Source organism: Notamacropus eugenii, chromosome 5, assembly GCF_028372415.1.
Source record: "Notamacropus eugenii isolate mMacEug1 chromosome 5, mMacEug1.pri_v2, whole genome shotgun sequence".
NCBI lineage: Eukaryota > Metazoa > Chordata > Mammalia > Diprotodontia > Macropodidae > Notamacropus > Notamacropus eugenii.
The window spans coordinates 375,183,784-375,204,669 of record NC_092876.1 but is presented as its reverse complement, the minus strand read 5'-3'; the positions used below and the strand labels follow the sequence as shown (position 1 = coordinate 375,204,669).

General features: G+C 38.0%; 1 long non-coding RNA gene across 1 annotated transcript; it reads right to left on the bottom strand.

Moving 5' to 3' along the window:
- Positions 1-505: 505 nt before the first annotated feature.
- LOC140506772 (uncharacterized) lies at positions 506-8,416 on the bottom strand. The gene is made up of 2 exons (XR_011968077.1): positions 7,697-8,416; positions 506-6,477 (listed from the first exon to the last, which is right to left on the bottom strand). It is a non-coding gene; the product is annotated as an uncharacterized lncRNA (long non-coding RNA).
- Positions 8,417-20,886: the final 12,470 nt, after the last annotated feature.

Below are 20,886 nucleotides of genomic sequence, written 5' to 3'. Positions count from 1 at the left end.
TCCTCCCCCATGAAGCTCAACCAGCCAGACGTTGCTTTCCCCATTATTACTACAAACATCAATTCCACATTTTTCATAGTTGCTGAAAAGGGGATTTGACAACATTCTTGAGTGGCCTATGAAGAATAATGGAGAGAATTATGTGATGTGGCAAGAACCAAGGTTCAATTACTTAACCTTTCTTTAAGCCTTAATTTCCTCATGTGTACGAAAGGCATGATAGTTGTGCTACCTGTCTCCCAAGACTTTTTAAGGGATCAGATAAGCTCGGGCATGTCAAATCCTTTATTACTATAAAGAACTAAGTAAATATGATTCAGTACTTTCAATCCAACATTTCATTGATTTGGACACTTCCTTTACTAAAGCATATGGAAGCCACCCACTCTATAGCTGTGGCTTTGTTAGATCCATATTTGAAGCCCCTCCGATTTGGTAGTTACTAACAGAACTTTTGTCTGCACAGCCTTTCAAAACCCAGAATCAATTTCACGTTACAATGGGGTATCAGCATATGACTTTAATGTAAGAATTTTAATTATAAACATATAAATAAGTAGATTGGGACTTGACCTGGGATTTCACAGGGAAAACTCTAAAGCTAGAAAGATCAGTGGATAAAGTATTGTGTGGGATGGCTCAGGTCCCTACATAAATCAATTACTCAGAGGCCTCTCAAAGTGATGACAGAAAAGTGATTTATTCAATTCTCGAGAAGCGGGGCCTACCTGTAGGAGTAGGAAAGCCGAAGACAAAGAACAGGACAGTGATTTATATAGACCCTAACGCAAGTCCCTCCTCCCCCCACTGACCATTATCCTCATTAGCTGAGAATATGGTCTTACATTCTAGACATGAAATCTAACCAATCCCTTTTGAAATGAAGACATCGAGGAATTATGTAAGTTTTGTCCAATCATTGAGACCCTAATACACTACACAGTTTTATATCCTTATATGGAACTATTCTGTTCTAAAAATATTGTAACCTTGAGCCTTTAGGCCTTACCTCACCCCTGGGAGAAAAATTACAATCTGAGGAGTCTTCACTAAGTCTATCCCACTCAATCCCTCCTCTTATTTTATCAGCCTGAAGACTTCTCACAGATGTTTCAACCAAAGTTCTGTAACATAATCTCACACTGTCTATTAATCTCCCCATCCCAATCAGGATCATTCCTGTCTTTTGTCTCCACAGGTGCCCATCCTTCCTTCTTTAGTATCATCAACTGAATGGCTCCTTCGGTCCTCTCTTCTACTCTAGCAAGTTTTAGTAGAGAATTTCTAACTATTTTAGTAATTAGTGAAATCAAACAAGGTAAACAAATAGGAAGTAATACAATACCACTAATTGCTATAAGGCCAAACCACAGTAATCTCTTCCACCAGCTCCCCTCAAACCAGGACCACCAGGATGTATTGAAAGTGGAGCCCCAAGTTTGTATGGGAACATGAGCAACTTTCCTGATATTCTTGGTGATCTCTTTCACTATCCTTCCATTATCATCAATTTTTAAGCAACATATAGATAAACTGAGTTTCCCACAAACTCCTCCTTCTTCTGCAAGTCCATTGCAGTACTGCTTCCCTAGTTTGTGTGGCTTGATCAGCCAATAAGTCCAAAGCCTTTGCTGTTTGGAGTCTGATTAGTCTGTTTAATAGATATATATAGGGGTTCTATAACCCCAGCTCCCATCTTGAGCCTAAGTTGTAGGCCCATACTCTCTGATTATCCTCTCAGGAGGCCAAGTATCGCCCCACCCATTTGCATTTCTAGTCTGAGTGAGGGAGGTGTCGATGTTCCTCTTTCTTTTTGCTAGATCATCATATAGAGGGACCCCTAGATTCTGTTTCGCTGATTCAGGCAAAAAAAAAATTTAGGTCTCACCAATCCAATGTAACAAACACCTCTCCAGTTTAGTGGAAGGTGAGTATAGGCTGTCTGTCCACATATCCAATAATGCCCTCTCAAAGCAAGGATTTTCCTCTAGAAACAGTCTTACTCTCTAATCCACAGCCGGAAAGTACTTCACATCATCTGGGCCTAATGGTCCCCCTTTCATGATCTCTGACTTACCCTTCCATAGTTGTTGTTTCCTCTTCCATATACAATGTTGATAATTCTCCCCAGTTCTATTGATTACACTCCAGAAAGTATCAAACATCATCCTATGTGTTCCATTCTCCCACTTCCATACCCATTCTTTATATTCTGTGTTATTCTTTGTACTATTCATATATATACACAACTCCACAAATAGTCATGGTTGTGACCCCCTTCACATGGTTCTCTGGGATCAGAGGGGTTGTAAAACTTATACCCACAACTTTCATGATATTCTCCTTTTGTTCTCTCTTCGCATGAAGAGGGTGGGAAAAATGAATGGGTACAGGGAATCACCCTACCATCTGAACAGGTAATACCGTTCTGATCCCATCTGTTTGCATACTGGGCACAATCAATACGAGCCAGGGTTTCTGGCCTTTGTGTGAATGTCCATTTACAATTACTTTCTCCCAGCCATGTCTCCTGCAATTTAGGTCCTGTTTGGTTTAAACAATGTTCACCTGGAACTGATTCGGACAAAGACCATTGGTGTTTCTCTTGGCTTGTCCAGAATCTTGTTCCATCATGTACTACAGATTTATTACTTAAGATCCAGACTGGACTCAGCGGTACTGCTACCCATGGCCATTGGCTTAACCACTGAGGTCCCCCCACAAATCCAACAGTCAGATACCTCAAAGGTGTCCACAATGGTCTGAATTAGGGCCAGGAAACTATTTTCAAGAGGGGGGGTTGATAACTGGGGCCTGGTGTCCCAGCAGTGGGAACAGGATCATGCCTAAAAGGGACATTCCCAGGTTATTACATTTTGGTTGCATTGTTCCCACGGTTTGTACAATTGCTGAACAGAGAATCCTGTCAAGAACAAATAACAAAACTTATAATGAATATATATATACATCATTGGCTATCCCTTTCCAAATTCTGAGTGTTCTCACACACTCTTCAAATGGAGCTTTTAATACTGACAAAGTGTGTCTCCAAGCATGAAGCTTGAGAGTTTAATAACTAATAGCAATAATTATAAATGACAGTAAACAACTCTAAATTTTTAAATGCAATAACCTTCCATAACTTTGTCTACTGGCTTCCCAATCATGCTAAACATTTTCTGAATTGGTATGGGGGAATAGATAGTTCAAGGTTCAACTTACCCATATTCCTCCCCTCCTCTTATTTTTCCTTTTTCCATACCTAAATCCAATCAATAAATACCTCTTCACATTCTTTCCCTTATGAATCCTTCCCTTCATCTATCTTCCTTATATATATGAATATGGGAAGAAAGCAAAGTTGACTGACACATTAGCAAATTACAGGGGGCAGTCCCCTTGTCATAAGTACAGATACAGAGATTTAAATTAATGAACTGTCCATTTAGAGGTTCCATCTCATACAGCAGTCTGGGGAGAAATATCATCTTATGCAGTTTTCTGATCTGGATGCTCCTTCAAACAGTCGTCAGCACACCATCTCAGCATCTTCTTTTCTTTATCTTCTTGTAGAAATCCAGATGTCCACTCTCCTACAGAACTGAACTTAATACCATCTTAGATTACCACTCCTATCATTCTTACAAAAATCAAAATTGAAACTTTGACAAATTGTCATTTAACAAAAAAAGAAAATTCACATTAAAATGCAGCTTCTAAATTTCACAGTAAGTCATTATTCATTCCCTCATTAGGAAGATGAGATTTCACTAAAGAGTCAATACCAGGCTCCAGTACTTATATAAATACAAGAAATAATCATTTTTAACACAGTGCATATCACATCATAAAACAATTCCAACTTCTGATCATGTGATGCTTCTTTTAAAGCATTTACAATATAGTCCACAAACCATTTTTCATTTAACATTAACCAACTAGGACAAAATAATAACTATGCATGCTAGCCTCACAAGCCCTTAACCTAATCATCTCCACACCATTACTAAGAATTAGAGGATCCTAACATTGTTGTTGGTCTAAAGTCCTAAACCTGTTAGCTCAATTTTAGACTTAACCTCAGATGTTCCCCTACCAACAATCTATTATTCAACAGATCTGGTATTTTTACTTACAAAACTTCTGATTTTAGGAATTTGCCACTAAGAGTAGGGACCTTGAAGGGAAACAACATCTCCCTCACTTCATGTCAATTCCAGGCAGGAGTAGATTGTCAATTGGCGTTCAGCCAGGCTTCAAGTCTGCCAGGTGTCAGTGGGGAAATTGAGTCAGGAGAATCCTACCTCAGCTCAGGCTGAACAGCCACTCTCCCGACCTTCCCATGAGATCACCTTTTTGCAGTTCATACCAGCATCTCACAGGCTTACTGGCATCATGGATCAGTGGCTCAGACCGCCTCTCTTGCTATCCACACCTGGAGTTAGACTCAGAAGAACAGTCAGTTAATAGTCCCACAAAAATCTTAAAATAGCAAGCTCCAATAATCAGTTTCAGACATGACTAATTTCACATTGGCCAAGGAACATCTTTGAAGCAGGTCTAAGTAGCCTACATGCCTTTCTATACATGTTCTAGTTCCTGATTGAATAACAATCATAAGTCATTGCTCTAATAGATTTATATCTGTTTCCCAAACTACTTTATCCCTTTCTAACCCTGCTCAATCTAAAAGAATGACCTACACATGTGATAAGTTCAAACACTAACTTGAATTTTTATGTTCATGTAATGAATTCAAATCAAAACAATCATTTAACTTTCAATGCCAAATATTACCAGAGGCTACCTACCTCTAAGAAAATTAGACTGAAATTCTTTCCCCAAATTGAGGATGTCTCTGATTTAATCTCAGTAATTAATTCAGTTAATTGTTTTAATACTAATTGCTTTTACATCATTTTGTAACCTGTAAAGATCTCACTCCAAGTTGGGACCTTTGTCCATTACCCCAAAAAAGTTTTAGTCCCATTTGTCTAAAGGCCTTGGAAAACCTCACTTTGAAAACTCCTTGGTTTTTTTTTTTTTTTCCACGTGAACCAGCTCTCCTAAGGTCCACTCTATCACTATGCCCAAGTCTATTCTACTTCCCACTCTTAATTCTATCAGTCCAAATCTCCAGTTTACTGGCCACTCCCATCAAGACCATTCCTGGAGCTCCCAGACCACCTGGGGCCACCCTTTTTTTTTTTTTTTGTAAGGGATTCCTTTCCTTGAATCCCCCTGTAAATAAAATACAATTACAATTAACTTTAAATCCCAATCTTGTTCTATGGAACAATGATACAACATCTGTTTATTCCCATTAGATTTAGAAAGAATGTTCCCAGGGATTTTATTACATCTTAGATCTTAAATTTGCCCTAAAGAGCCCATCACTGAAGATCATTTCTTGTACATTTTCAAATTCTCACCAAAGCAAGTTCTATATACAATCTCCTCAGCTGCTGGGGCTGTACTTGTTACTAGCCTGAGGACTGCTTCTTTTCCCACATATACACACAGTATACCAGCTTTAGGTTTTAGCATTAGAATTACAAATGGCAAACATAATTTTCATAAGTGATAACAAATTGTTTTAGCTATGAACCCAAACAATAAATTTCAGATGACATCAATTGCATTTTCATATCCTATTAGAGAAACTAAATTCTTCCCACTTTTGTAATTTACAAATACAAATTGGATAGGTAGGCCTTCCAAAAACCATACAAAAGATTTTACAAAGTATTTCTTAATACAGCAAATATTTCCTCTCTTATGAACAGTTTACAATTTATCACAATCCCCTTGAAACTAATTGACAGAAATCACAAGAAAAGACCTAAACCCAAAGCCTTTTCACATTTGCCCATAAACTTTCTTTTACAAAAATAGCTTTAGAGTAAATGCTTGATTCATGGCAAAAACAATTTTAGCTAAAATTTCCTTTTCAACAACAGAAATAAACTTTTAACATAATACATGCTCAGATGAAACAGGCTTGAAAATCACACATATATATATATGTACATTTTTAAAGCATTCTCATTTTCTTAAGAATGCTACAACAAGGAAACTCTTATAAAAAAATTCATAACATCTCTTCTTAACCAGTTCATTAATTAACAATGCAATTTCTAATACAATATTTAGATGGATTACCTAAAAATTTAAACTTATTTAAGTTTATTTAAAACTTAAAAGAAGCCATTAACCTATTCAGCTCTTTTTTATAACCAAATGTAAGTTTCAAATTATCAAATTTCTATCACATCTTTTTAAAACCCCAATCTATATGTAATAAATTACAAAATTTAAAATCGTGTAACAGTTACATTAGATTAATGTTGCATCTAACAAATACCTATCCTTTTGTTAATGGATCTAACATTTTTGGCAGAAATGCTGCTGGGTGTCTCTGCCCTCCTCTTATTTGTGCCATGATTCCCAAGGCCACCCCTTTCTGGCACTCCCACTCTGCAAAGAAAAAGAAAAACCTAAACTTATTATCTTTTTACTTTAAATACATTGTCTGGCATCAAATATATTGATCTAATTAAACCTAAATCCAAAACTCTCAGCTCTAAGTTGCTTACTTGAGATTTTTTTACTTTCTAATCTTCTGCTGACTTCCACCAAACTTTAATAAATTCTAACCTATCTGAAACATTAAATTAAGAATGACACATTTCACCTATTCACAATTCCAAATACAACCAGAATGAACTCACTTAACTTTCTGTTATTTCCCATTACACTAAAATTTCTTCTTTTGGGTGAGGCAGGAAATGGTTAATTGGTTGCTAGCATGCCTCTTAGGTCTGAGGGAAAAAGAATTTTTTTTTTTTCCTTTCTCTCCCTCCTTGTCCCTCCGCCCCTCTGAAACTAGTCTGGAGGGGTTGAAGAAAGGGAGTAACAGGAATTTCAAGGACAGTTCAGCTCAGCCTTTCTGCTCCTGCTGGCTGGCTGGCTGGCTAAATTTACAACCTTATCAGATAAAAACAGAGACACACAGACTTTCATTCACACAGTAATACCAACACAACATATACAGACAAAACATTTAACAGAATAGAATAGTACATATAGGTTTAAATTTTTGGCAAACCCAGTCCTCAGAGGAACCATATTTGGGCCAGATTGTGCCTCCTCCTCCGATGTCTTTTCACCCCATATGAAACAACAATACTTAATCATCTTCTTCTTGTCCTTTCCCTTATATTTTGGTAATTCATGGCAATTTTGCAATCGGTTTCCCAAGGGACTATTTACCGGTATTTCTTCCTGACTCCACTCCGAAGCTCTATTCCTGGACTGCTTTTGCCCCATTTTGGTCGAGGGTTGTTGCCAACACCTCCGAGTCTGAGACTCAACGAATTGTGCTAGCTCCCTTGCTAGCTCTCCTGCTGGCTCTCCTGCTAGCTTCTCCTGCTAGCTCTCTTGCTAGCTTCTCAGAAATTATGCTAGCTCTCCTGCTAGCTCCCCTGCTAGCTCTCCTGCTAGCTCTCCTGCTAGCTTCTCTTGCCAGCTCTCAGGTGAGGGTCGCCCATCACCAACAGTCACCCAGCAAACGTTTTTGGGGGGGCCCTTCGCCCTGGGGTCCCGCAGTCCACTAATTTGGTTGGGAGTCGTCACCTTCTCCCCGAGTCTACCTAAGACTCAACGAATTGACCCCCAGGCCCCACCCCGCGCTTACCACTGGGTCGTATACGCGTACAAGTTGCCTGACTGCAAACTTCAACACCAACCGGTTGGCATTTTCACACACTTCACAGCTTCGGAGTCTTTGGAGTCCCTATCTCTATTCTTTTCTGTCTTCACTGAGTTCCTCTGCTTCAGGTCGTTACCTTGCTGAGAGGGAGGCCCGGCAGCCCTTTTCAAGGACAATGGGGAAATCTCCCCACGGGCGCCCAAGTCCTTGGACTGAGCTGTCAGCCGTCTCTCAGAAAGGTCACAGATCCCGGTATGTGCCCCCAAACTGTGTGGGATGGCTCAGGTCCCTACATAAATCAATTACTCAGAGGCCTCTCAAAGTGATGACAGAAAAGTGATTTATTCGATTCTCGAGAAGCGGGGCCTACCTGTAGGAGTAGGAAAGCCGAAGACAAAGAACAGGACAGTGATTTATATAGACCCTAACGCAAGTCCCTCCTCCCCCCACTGACCATTATCCTCATTAGCTGAGAATATGGTCTTATATTCTAGACATGAAATCTAACCAATCCCTTTTGAAATGAAGACATCGAGGAATTATGTAAGTTTTGTCCAATCATTGAGACCCTAATACACTACACAGTTTTATATCCTTATATGGAACTATTCTATTCTAAAAATATTGTAACCTTGAGCCTTTAGGCCTTACCTCACCCCTGGGAGAAAAATTACAATCTGAGGAGTCTTCACTAAGTCTATCCCACTCAGTATGGACCTGGAGTGAGGAAGATCTGAATTCAGATCCTGCCTCAGATTCTTTCACTGTATGACCCTGAGCAAGTCACTTAACATATCTGCCTCAGTTTCCTATTCTCTATAATACAGAAGGTATCTGTCAGTTTCCTCATCTGTAAAATGAGCTGAAGAAGGAAGTGGCAAATCACTCCAGTACCTTTGCTAAGAAACTCCCAAAAGGGGTAACCAAGTCACACATGACCAAAACAATTGAACAAGAAACAGTAACATAATAGGAATGATGTTAGCATATACCTCCCAAACTTGTCATGGAGATAAAACAACACAATTTATAAAGAACTTTGTAAATGTTAAAACATTACATAAATGATATTATTATCATTATTACTGATAGTGCAAAATGGTACCTTCTCTGTCAACTTACAATTTTAGAGAGTTATCTGGTGTACTGAGAAGTAAAGTGATTTAAACAGTATCTCACAGTCAAGTATGTGTTAGAGGTGAGAAATGAACTCGACTTCCTGTCTCTGAAGCCAGCTTTTTAGCTACTATGCTGCACTTCCTTTCATATATGAATATGTTAATATAAATGTAACCTTTACACCAGAGACGTTCTCATGACAAAAAGGCTATTTCAAGTTTTGTTTTGTTTTTTTCACACTTTATTATCATATACAGACCTACCTAAGAACACTGGAGCAATGTATGTATGATACTTAGCAAAATACTGGAACCTACTCCACCAAAATCATGCAGTTCACAATATTCACAGAAAAAATTAAATTATTATTAACATTAATTATATAATTAAATTGTTATTATTAACTATATGTAATTAATATATAAAATTATTATTATTAATAACATTGATCATAGGTAACATTCATATAGCACTTTATGTTTGCAAAGTGTTTTACATGTATTATCTGTAAAAGAGGAACTTAAATGAATAAACACAAGACCCAAAGATGTACATAAATCCAGAGTCACAAATACTAGAAGATGTTTCTAGTGAAGCTCCCACAAAAATATTCTATCACAATTCACTGTTTTCCCCCAACCAGGGTTGAAAAAGGGAGAGAAATAATCTAGCATATTTCTCTCTCTCTCTCTCTCTCTCTCTCTCTCTCTCTCTCTCTCTCTCTCTCTCTCTCTGCCTCCTTCTCTCTCTCCCTTCCTTTCTCTTTCCCTCCCTTTTTCTTCCTCTCCTTTTCTTCTTCTCCCTCTCTCTCTCTGCCTTTCTCTCTCCCTCCTTCTCTCTCTCCTCCCTAACTTCTGTTTCTATTGGATCCACTTCATAGCTACTTAGACTGTTCTCAAGTCAGATTAAGGAAGGTCTTTCTAGATTTCTTCTATTCTGTGATTCTCCCAAATGGAAGGTAAGGATGAAATTCCCAGACTCCTCCTTGTCTATCCTGATTTTTAAATCTACAGTTTTCTTCTTTTCTTACCTGTTATCATTCCCATTCATCATAATGCAGAACTCAGGCAAAAGTACCATTCATTTGAGTGAGCAGAAATGGAGAAAAAGGTTCCAGAACATAAACTATAATTATAAGCATGTGTTGGGGTGGAGAGCGAAGATTAGACGGTCCCTGACCAACTGATTCCTTTCAAGCAGCACCACTAGTTGATAAAATCACAGAACCAATGGATAGATAACAGAGATCATTACTTCTATTAAACTAATGAAGTGCCAAGATGGATTAACTTCCTGTTATTCTTTTATGACGTATGAAAAGAATTTTCTTGATTGAATTATGAGGGGATAATACCTTTGATATGATGAAGGCTGGTCAAGGCTAAATACAGCAGTTCTGGCAGATGGGCCCAGGCAGGGACCAGGAAAACATCTTGCTCCCCTTTTTTGATGGGGAAAAAGGAAGAGAGAAGGGGGATCCCAGGCTAGGGGAAGCTTTGTGAAATGTGACCACCTCACCTAAACCAGAGAATATCAAGGTCAGGGAGGATATTTATTCTGTTTGCCCTTTCTTAAGGTCTAGTACTTTAAAGCAGAACTACCAGATGAATAGGAAACACTCCATCCAGAAGTTTGAGTGTTCTTCAGTTCATCTTACTAAATTCCTTTGCTTTGATTTACTTGTATCTACTAACTCATTGTAAATTTCTGGAGGGCAGAGACTTTCACCTATTTTTGTATTCCTAGCACTTTAGCACTATGCCTGGCACATAACAGGGGTTTAATGTAGTTTGTCTTCCATTCTCAAAGAGGACTGTTAACATCATAAAGGTGATGCCATGACATGCTAAGGTCTTCCACTGCTTCTGTCTTGATGTGAATTTGGCCACTGGAACCCTATGGCACCAGAGGAGAAAGTGAGGCTGGATACTTTGCACAGCCCTCCCCCACTTAAATCCAAGGCCTTTAGCAGGTCTCAGTTTGACTGAGACAACTCCCATTCATGCAGTGATTAAACTAGGTAAGAAATGAGACAGAGAATGGCCCCTTTAACTTAGTCCAGGAGTTTAATAGATCTTCAGGGGATTTCTAGGAACAGTTGAAGGACTGGAGACACATTCTTTACCCACAAAGGGGCAGTAACCCTTGGGAGGATGGAGTTTCAAGGAGTATGATACCTGAACAGAGAAGAGAAACACCCATGGATTCAAGGGCAGTTACAAAGAGGAACAGATCCAGGGAGGTCAACTGAGCAACCTGCCCATCAGAAGCCCTGCCACCAGAGGGGAACCATGGAGGAATCTATGAGGAGGGAAAGGACAGTGAGGTCAGGAAGTAGCAAAGGAGTAACTTGCCTTGGGCACATATATTCCTTCCATTGGTACCTCACTATCATTACACAACAAATTTGTTCCCATTCTTCCTCTGGAGGCTGTATGTATTTATGAGAAAGAATTCCCCAGGTTTGTGGGTTTTGTAACTACTCTTCTTCCATGCTAACTATGCATAATAATCCCTACCAAAATACAGTCTAGACCAGTTTTGCCCCAAAGATACTGAGATATTCTAAGATTTGGTTGGCTCAGGTGACCAGGGGCTCAGACTGCTGCTGTCACTTGCTTTTCTCCTGAGAACAAAGTATCCAGGAGTAAGTGGAGGGGTACCCAGGTATCTGATTGGGAATTAGGAGCTTGGGAATGGGAGCTTTGCTTAGCTGAATCAAAGTATTTTTGATGCCTCTCCTTGTTGAGTATCCTGCTATGGCTAAGTACATCTCCTTTTGTTAACTGTTGAATGACCTGCAAGTGTTCTAGTATCCAACCTAGACTACAAGTGGACTGACCTGAGTCAGGCCTAGTTCAGAACACCATCTTTTTAGTTTTACTTTTTTTTAAATGTTATTTTATAGCACTTTTACGATTTGCAAAGGGCTTTCCGTATGTTATTTCATTTGAGTCTTACAACATCTCTGGAAAATCATTATAAATATATAGATATAGATGTAATCTTTATTTTAAAGATGATTTATGGCACTTTTAAGATTTGAAAAGGGCTTTCCATATATTATTTCATTTGAACCTAGCAACAACCATGGAAAGTAGTTACTATGGATAGATATAAAGAGAGATATAGGTGGATAGATCTAGATACATCTGAGGAGGCTGATGGCTCTGAGAGGTTGCCCAGGATCACGTACCTGATAAATAGCAAAGACTAGATTTGAATGTAGAGGGCTTTTTTACTCCAAATTAAGAGCTCCTTCTTCTTTATTGTGGGCATAGTGGATAGTGATTGAACTTGGAGTCAAGAAGACCCACATTCAAATTTTGCCTCAGACACTTACTAACAGCAAGTCCCTTACCCTCTCTCAGTCACAGTTTTCTCATCCATAAGACAGGAATAATAATAGCATTTAACTCAAATGACAATATACATGAAAAATTTTGCAGACTTCAAAGCACTATGTAAATGTTACCTTTTATTCTACAAACATAAATATGATACTCTGCCAAGACACAGTCTTTTTTTGATATAATTTTATTTTCCCTCAATTACACATTGAAATAATATTTAAAAATTTGATTTTTCTTTTTAATTTTGACTTCTAAATTCTTTTCCTCCCTCCTTTCCTCTCCTCCCCCCTTTCTGACACCATAAACATTCAGATATAGGTTATACATGTGCAATCATGTAAAACATTTCCATATATATCATTTTGCAAAATGATAACGTCTTGATCAGACCTCATCTAAAGTTCTATGTGCTTCATTTTAGGAAATATATTAATAAGTTAGAATCTATCAAGAAGAGAACCACAAAGATGCTGAAAGGTCTCTGATTTATGCAGAAGAAGGAGGGGCAAGGGCACCTCAGGATTTTTAGACTGGTGAAGAGAGAAGTTAAGAAGAGAATGAATGATAGTTATTTTCCAAGTTCTGAAGGGCTACAATTTATAAGAGAAATTTGACTTAGATTTTGGTTCATTGAAAGGATAAAAAATGTCCTCAAAAGTTGCGTGGGCTGCCTCTTCTAGTAATAATAATAATAGTAAATATATACATAGCACCTGCTATGTGCCAGGCACTAAGCACTTTACGGTTTTATCTCATGTGATCCTCACAACCACCCAGGGAAGATGGTATATTTCCCCTCAAAAGAATTCTTCAGATCAAGTCTGGATGACCACTTGCTCAATATGTTGTTAAGGGGATTCTTGGTCAGAGAGGCCTCTGAACTCCTTTTCAGCTTTGAAATTCAGTGATTGTGTATATGAAAAATGAATTTACTCATGGAATTGGGGCTCTTATAATAACGCTGTTAAGGTTAGCTCCAGAGAGCACCAGTGATGAACCTTGTATATTGATGAACAAGGTAAGGTCCAGGTAAATCATGAATGCTAAGGATTTGTCATCTTTAATGAGGTTCTATTACTCACTTACACACAATATCTTGGGGTTAAGATGCAGAAAGTGAAGCAATAATGGAACAAGGACTTTTTTGTTTCCTTCTAGAGGCTTCTTCATGTATGGAAAAGAGTGTTTCCCTTTAAGAGTGAAATAACCCCTTCTCCTCTCGCTAGATAAGGCTCTTGCAGGAGAATGGTTCTCAAAGAACTGAAAACCCTTTTATTCCCACTAAACTGCCATTACTTATATGTGATACCCACTCTGTCCCTTAACATCAAACTATTCATAGTAGTCTATACAAATGCTGGTGCACATTTCGTTATAAAAACATGCTTGACAAACAGAAGATGAAAGAGCAATTGTCTGCAGGAAGGAAGGTTAACTAGCCAGTATAATGGGGAAAGGACAGAATCATCAGAAACTGGCAACATGGAAGAGTGAGAGTAAAGATATGACCCTATTATTAAACATCTATGAATGCCTACCAAGAAAAATCAGGTTAAAAATAGATTTAGATTGTCTCGAAGTAAGTCAACTCTCATCCATTTTGCAGAGCTGTAAATGGCCTATGCTGGCAAATTCTCTAATTTTAAACGAGAATCTGTTGAAGGGTTAAGACCTGAAAATCATACAACAATCAATCAATAAGTATTTATTAAGCCCTCTGTGAGTCACACTGTACTAGGCACCAGGGAAACCAATACAAAGAATGGGACAGTCCCTAACTCACAAAGAGCTGACGTTCTATTGAGGAAGACAAGTATACACACACACACACACACACAGATACCCATACAACAATACATACATGCGTACAAATATGCATATACATGTGTGTGCATACCCATGTTATATAGAGAGAGATAGATATTTAGAAGTATTCACTGAACAAGAGCAAAGAGCCTACATACAAATAAATACAAAATACTTAGGAACAAGTTTGCTTGAAAGGGAGGGCACTAGCAGCTGGGGGAGCGAACAGGAAAGTATCCTGGTAAAAGGGGGTATTTGACTTCATCTTGAAGGGAGAAAGCACTTCTATGAAGTTGAAGTAAAGAAGAAATTCCAAGTATGGGGGACAGTCTGGGATGAGAGATGGAGTATCCTGTATGAGGAACAGAAAAAAGGCCAATTTTTCTGCCCTCAAAGTTGGAAAGAGGAAAAATATCCAATGAGTCTGGAAAAATAGGTTGGAAACCAAATTATGAAGGGCTTTAAAAGACAAAAAAGAGTTCAAATTTTATCTTAGAGACAATAGGGAGCCACTAGAGGCAGTTTGGTGGTTTAATAGGTAGAGCACTGGACTTGAAGTAGAGAAGACATGAGTTCAAATCCAGTCTCAGACAATTATTATCTGTGTGACCTTAGGCAAGTCACTTAGCCTCTGTCTGCCTCATTTTCTTCATCTGTAAAATGATGATAATAATAACACCTATCCCTCCCCTCTCCTGGGTTATTGTGAGAATCAATGAGATAATATTGGTGAAATGCTCTGCAAACTTTAAGACCAATATAAATGCTAGCTAGATGTTATAAGAGTTTCTTCAGTGGGGTAGGAGCATGATCAGATTTGAATTTAAGGAAAATCTGCATTGAAACTTCATAGAAAAAATCTTTTTATTTAAGGAGATTTGTTCTGTGAAGTTTGGATTCAGCCAAAGGGCCCCACTTGAGGATCTAGAGGGCCACATGTAGCCTCAAGGCTGCAGGTTCCCCATCTCTGGGCTAGAGTGTTGAGAGGGAGAACAGAGATCAATTCAGAAGCTGTTGCCGGAATCCAGTTGAGAGCTGATGAGGGTCTGAACCAAGATACTAACTATAATTATATACCCAGACCAGAAGTCCACGTTTGCATGCTCCTGCACAAAACCATACACATCTTTTTTCACCCTGTCACCTTGTAATTAACCACTCACATCTTCAGGACCAGTGGCCATGGTTAAGGACGAAGTCTATGACAGGGAAACAATTTTTCTACATAGCAGTAACTGCTCTATATGGGTATTGAACTCACATTTGTTCTTACTAGCTCTGTGGTCCAAGATTACCTAGTACAGGACACTTCCGAAACTACCTTAAATAAATGCTTTACCAGAGATATCTACAGGCTTACTTTTGGGCTCATCTGACCAAATTCTTTTCTTTTTCATATATTTGTCTTGCGAGGTCCATCAAAAACAGTCAAGCTAATACAGATTTCCAAGCCAACTCCATTCTCCCAATTTCCAGCCAGTCAGAATGGTGTTGAATGTCTTGATTTTCTAGAACTGAACTTGGTTTTCTAAGTGTAACTGAACACTGAGAGGACTAGATATTAATATCATTCCTGATCTTATTATAATTATAGACATATGATCTGCAATGAGTTTTAAAGGAGAAATTTACTGATGCTAATTACAAGAAACATTTTGACAGATACCATCTGGAGCCCTGCTTAACCAAATAAAAGCTGCAAAAATGAGTTTAATAGGATAACTAGTTTATTAGGCAGGTTACAGAAATATCACTTGGCAAACTACTCATCAGGGATTGGAATAATTTACTTAACTTTTCTAACGTTTCTCTCCCAGTTTGAAGGGAGAAAATACATTTACCAGAGGGTCCAGACTAAATGAGTTATAGATTTAAGAGTAACTGATGGTTGATTAAAGCTATTCAACTAGAGCTGTGTTGTAAAAGGAAGTTTCAATGCTACAGTGCCAGGAAAACCCTTAATTGCCATGATCAAGAAGCAACAGTTTCCAGGTTACAATGAAAAATGAAAATTGTTACATGTGATGAAGGAGAAGATGACTCCAATGTCTGCATTTTACGTGCACAATTTGTATAGTAGTTATAAAATATTAAATTTAATATTGGACAAAAGTCTGCACATTGCTTACACCCACACAAAAGCAAATTACCCGTTAATTAAATAATTTACTAGTTTCACAAGTAACAAATTGGTATATCATCAATGCAATTCCAGTTCAAAATGCCAAAAATTAAATGTGAATGCTTTTCATGTGCCTGTTGTGTTTTCTACACATTTCATGATAAATATCACTCTGAAAACTACTTTGTAAAATAAAAAAAAAACTTTGAGGTCATCTAGTCCAACCCTTACCTGAAATAAACATCTAAAACATTCAAACAATTGGATATTGCAACCTTCCTGGTTTGTGGTAATGAGAGTCTACATTAGGATGGTGGCTTTAAGAAAAGAAAATGAAAGAAATCTTCTGTAGGTGGAATGCATAGTTGATAGCTATATCAGATCTGTGGAAACTCAAAAATAAGTCCAAGAGTTAAAGCATAACGGGAAGATTGGATGATAGTGTCAAAAACAGATGGTGCAGTTAGAAGAAAGGACAGTTATAGAAGAAAAATAACAAGAACAGTTAGGGAACTGCTAGAAGTGCCAATAGAACTTCTAGGTAGAGATGTCCTTTGTACGACTCAACATGATGGCCAAACACTCAGAAGAGAGGTCATGGAATTTTAAGATTTTTCAGATGAAAAGAAGCTTAGAGATTATTTTGACTAGGACTCTTATTTTACAAATGAGAAAACTGAGAACCAAAGAAGCCATTTTCCGAGAGTCCTCAGTTCTGCCTAGAAAGTGAAAAGTCCTTGAGAAAGCAATCTACTCTTAATGCCTTCATTTCTCTCTCTTCTCTAAACTCTCTGCTATCTGGCTTCCAATGTCATCATTCAATTGAAACTTCTCTTTCCAAAATTGCCAATAATCTTTAAATCGCAACATCAAATGGTCTTTTCTCAATATTCGTCCTTCTTGTCTTCTCTGTACCTCTGGTAGGAGGGCTTGTCAAGCCTTGTACAGGCTGCTCATCCACCTTTGGTGTCCACTTGATTCATCCAATGTTTTTCTTTGACTCCAAAAAGCTATAGCATGTGCAGTGGTCACATCCCAGTAAATCATCTTGAAAGCAGGTTGAGGATAACCAATGGGCTCAAATCCACTGGTGAGTTAGGGAAATGTCTAACCCAAGCATGAGAAGACTTCCCTCCAGTGGAATGGGTGGGATGAAAACAATTTGTTCCAAAGGCCAGGAAGATGGCTGAAGCAGGTGCTGTGGAATGAAAATACCATGGAAAACACCAAGGGCATCCACTGCATTCTGGACCATTGCCAATTGACTTTTGTCTTGTCCTTGGACTTAAATGATTCTAGAAGAGAGAGTAAGGCTGATGATTTTGTGTAACTGCCTCACTTAAATACAATTCAGGCACAAGTCAAGACATCACCCCATGATATCATTGGTCCTCTTCAAAAGTGAAGGACAAACAACAACTGCTTACCAATTTCTTCTCTCCTGGTTCTCTTTCTCTGTTTGACCAATCCTTTCTTAGTCTCTTTGCAGGTTCTTCACATTTCATGCTCATTAACCATAGGTTTCCCCAAGGATCCATCCTAGGTTCTTCTCTTTTTCCGCTCCAGGAAACCTGCAGCCTCAAGGCTAAATGTGACCCTCTAAGTTCTCAAGTGGACCCTTTGACTGAATCCAAACTTCAAAGAAGAAATCCCAAATTTGTTCTGTGAAGTTTGAATTCAGTCAAAGGGTCGCACTTGAGGGCCTAAATGGGCCACATGTGGCCTTGAGACTGTAGGTTCCCCACCCTTGGTCTATCCTATCTCTTGGTGATTTCATCAACTACTATGAGCTTATCACCTCTATGTAGATGATTCCCAGATCTATACACCCACATACAGGATCTTTCCTGAGCTTTAAACATATATCACCAACTACCTTTGGACATATTGGAGTAAATGTGCCATAAGTATCTCAGATTCAATAGGTTCATAATGAAATTCATTATTTCTCCTTTGAATCCCTCCCCTTTTCTGATCTTCTTTTGATCTTACTGTTGAGGGCACTACTATCTTCCCAGTGATGAGGATTCACAATTCACAGTCAGGAAGACCTGAGTCCAAATCAGATTTCAGACATTTACCAGCTGTGTGACTCTGGGCAAGTCACTTCACCCTGTTTGCCTCAGTTTCCTCATCTGTTCATTTTTGAGCTGGAGAAGGAAATGGTAAACTATTCCAGTATCTTTATCAAGAAAATCCCAAATGGGGTCACAAATAGTTATACATCCCTGAAAAATGACTAAACACATACCTTCACAATAACTCTCATATAATCCCCTATTTCCCTATACATAGCTGGTTCTGGTCCTCAGTACTTCTCATCTGGACCATTGAAGTATCCTAAATTATCTCCCTGGTTTCATTATCTCTGACTCTATTGTTTTTTCTTTAGTTGCCAAAGTGATTTTCCTTAAGTGTAGGTCTGACCAAGTTGCTCTCCTACTGATTTTATCTTCAGGACAGAGTATAAAGTTTGATTGATATTTGATATTTAAATTTCTTCATTACCTTGCCTCTTCTTAAATTTCTATTCTTCTTAAATCTTGTTCTTTTGATATATTCTATGATTCAGAGACTGTCTGATTCTTCCTCCCAACACCAGGAATTTTCACCAGCTATCCCTAATTCCTGGAATGTTCTCCCTCCTTATCAAGTTGAAACTCAAACCCTACTTTCTTTTTTCCCCTCTTTTTAAAATTTAAATAGTATTTCCCCCCAATTACATATAAGGACAATTTTTAACACTCATTTTTACAAGATTTTGAGTTTCAAATTTTTCTCTTCCTCTCCCCTCCTCTCCCTCTCCCTCTTCCTAAAATGGTATATAGTTTGATACAGGTTATACATGTGCTATTATGTAAAATTTATTTCCATATTAGCCACAGTTGTGAAAGAACAAACAGATCAAAAGGAAAATAAAAAACATGAAAAAGAATAAAGTAAGTGAAAAAGTGTGCTTCAATCTGCATTCAGAGTCCATCAGTTCTTTATCTGAATATAGACAGCATTTCCCTTCATAAGTCCTTTGTACGTGTCTTAGATCATTGTGTTGCAGAGAAGAGCTGAGTCATTCATAGCTGATCATCACATGATGTTGCTGATACCATGTATAATGTTTTCCTGGTTCTGCTCATTTTACTTTGCATCAGGTTGTAGAAGTCTTTCCAGTTTTTTTCTGAAATCTGCTCATTCATCATTTCTTATTGCATAATAGTTTTCCATTACATTCATGTGCCACAGCTTGTTCAGCCATCCTCCAATTGATGGTCACCCCCTCAGTTTCCAATATTTTGCCACCACGAAAATGGATACTATAAATATTGTTGCACGTGTAGGTTCTTTTTCCTTTTTTATGATCTCTTTGGGTTATAGACCTAGTAGTAGTATTGCTGGATCAAAGGATATGCACAGTTTGGTTGCTCCTTGAGCACAGTTCCAAATTGCTTTCCAGAATGGTTGGATCAGTTCACAATTACGACTCTACCAACAGTCCACTAGGGTCCCAATTTTCCCACATCATCTCCAACATTTACCAGTTTGCTTTTTTCTCATATTAGTCAATCTGCTAGGTAGAAGGTGGCACCTCAGAGTTGTTTTAATTTTCATTTCTCTAATCAAAAGTGATTTAGAGCACTTCTTCTTATGCCAATAGGTGGATTTGATATCTTCATCTGAAAACTGCCTATTCATAACCTTTGACCATTTATCAGTTGGGAAATGGTTTGAATTCTTATAAATTCGACTCAGTTCTCTATGGAGTTGAGAAATGAGGCCTTTATCAGAGACACTTGTTGTAAAGATTGTTTCCCAGCTTTCTGTTTTCCTTCTAATCTTGATTGCATTAATTTTGTCTGTGAAAAATATTTTTAATTTAATATAATCAAAATTATCTATTTTACTTTTCATAATGTTCTCTCCCTCCTGTTTGGTCACAAACCTGTAATTCACTTAGCTTCTCCTTTAAGAATTTGGATGCTAGCAGTTGCTCATGGATAGGCCAAGCTAATATAACGAAAATGACAATTCTGCCTAAATTAATTTACTTATTGAGTGCCATACTAATCAAACTACCAAATAATTATTTTCTACAGCTGGATAAAGTAATATCAAAATTCATCTGGAAGAACAAAAGGTCCAGAATACTAAGGCAACTAATGAAAATAAATGCTAGGGAAAGTAGCCTAGCCCAATGAGATCTCAAATTGTATTATAAAGCAACAATCATCAAAACTACTTGGAACTTGCTAAGAAGCAGAAGGGTAGACCAGTGGAACTTGTTGGGTACACAAGACACAGTAGTTAACTAATATAGCAATCTACTGTTTGATAAATCCAAGCACCCCAGCTTCTGGGATAAGCTCACTATTTGACAAAAAATGCTGGGAAAACTGGATAACAGTGTGGTGGAAATGGGGCATAGACCAATGCCTGACACTGTACACAAGAATAAAATCCAAATGGATACATGATCTAGGTATAAAGATTGATATCATAAACAAATTAGGGGAGCAAGGAACAGTGCATTTGCCAGATTTATGGAGAAGGGAGAAATTTATGACCCAACAGGAGATAGAGAATATTATGAAGTGCAAAATAGATAATTTTGATTACATTAAATTGAAAAGTTTCTGCACAAACAAACCCAATGCAACCAAGATTAGGAAGGACACAGAAAACTGGGAAAGAATTTTTGCAACTAGTCTGTGATAAAGGCTTCTTTTCTAAAATATATAGAGAAGTGAGTCAAATAGACAAGAATACAAGTCATTTCCCAA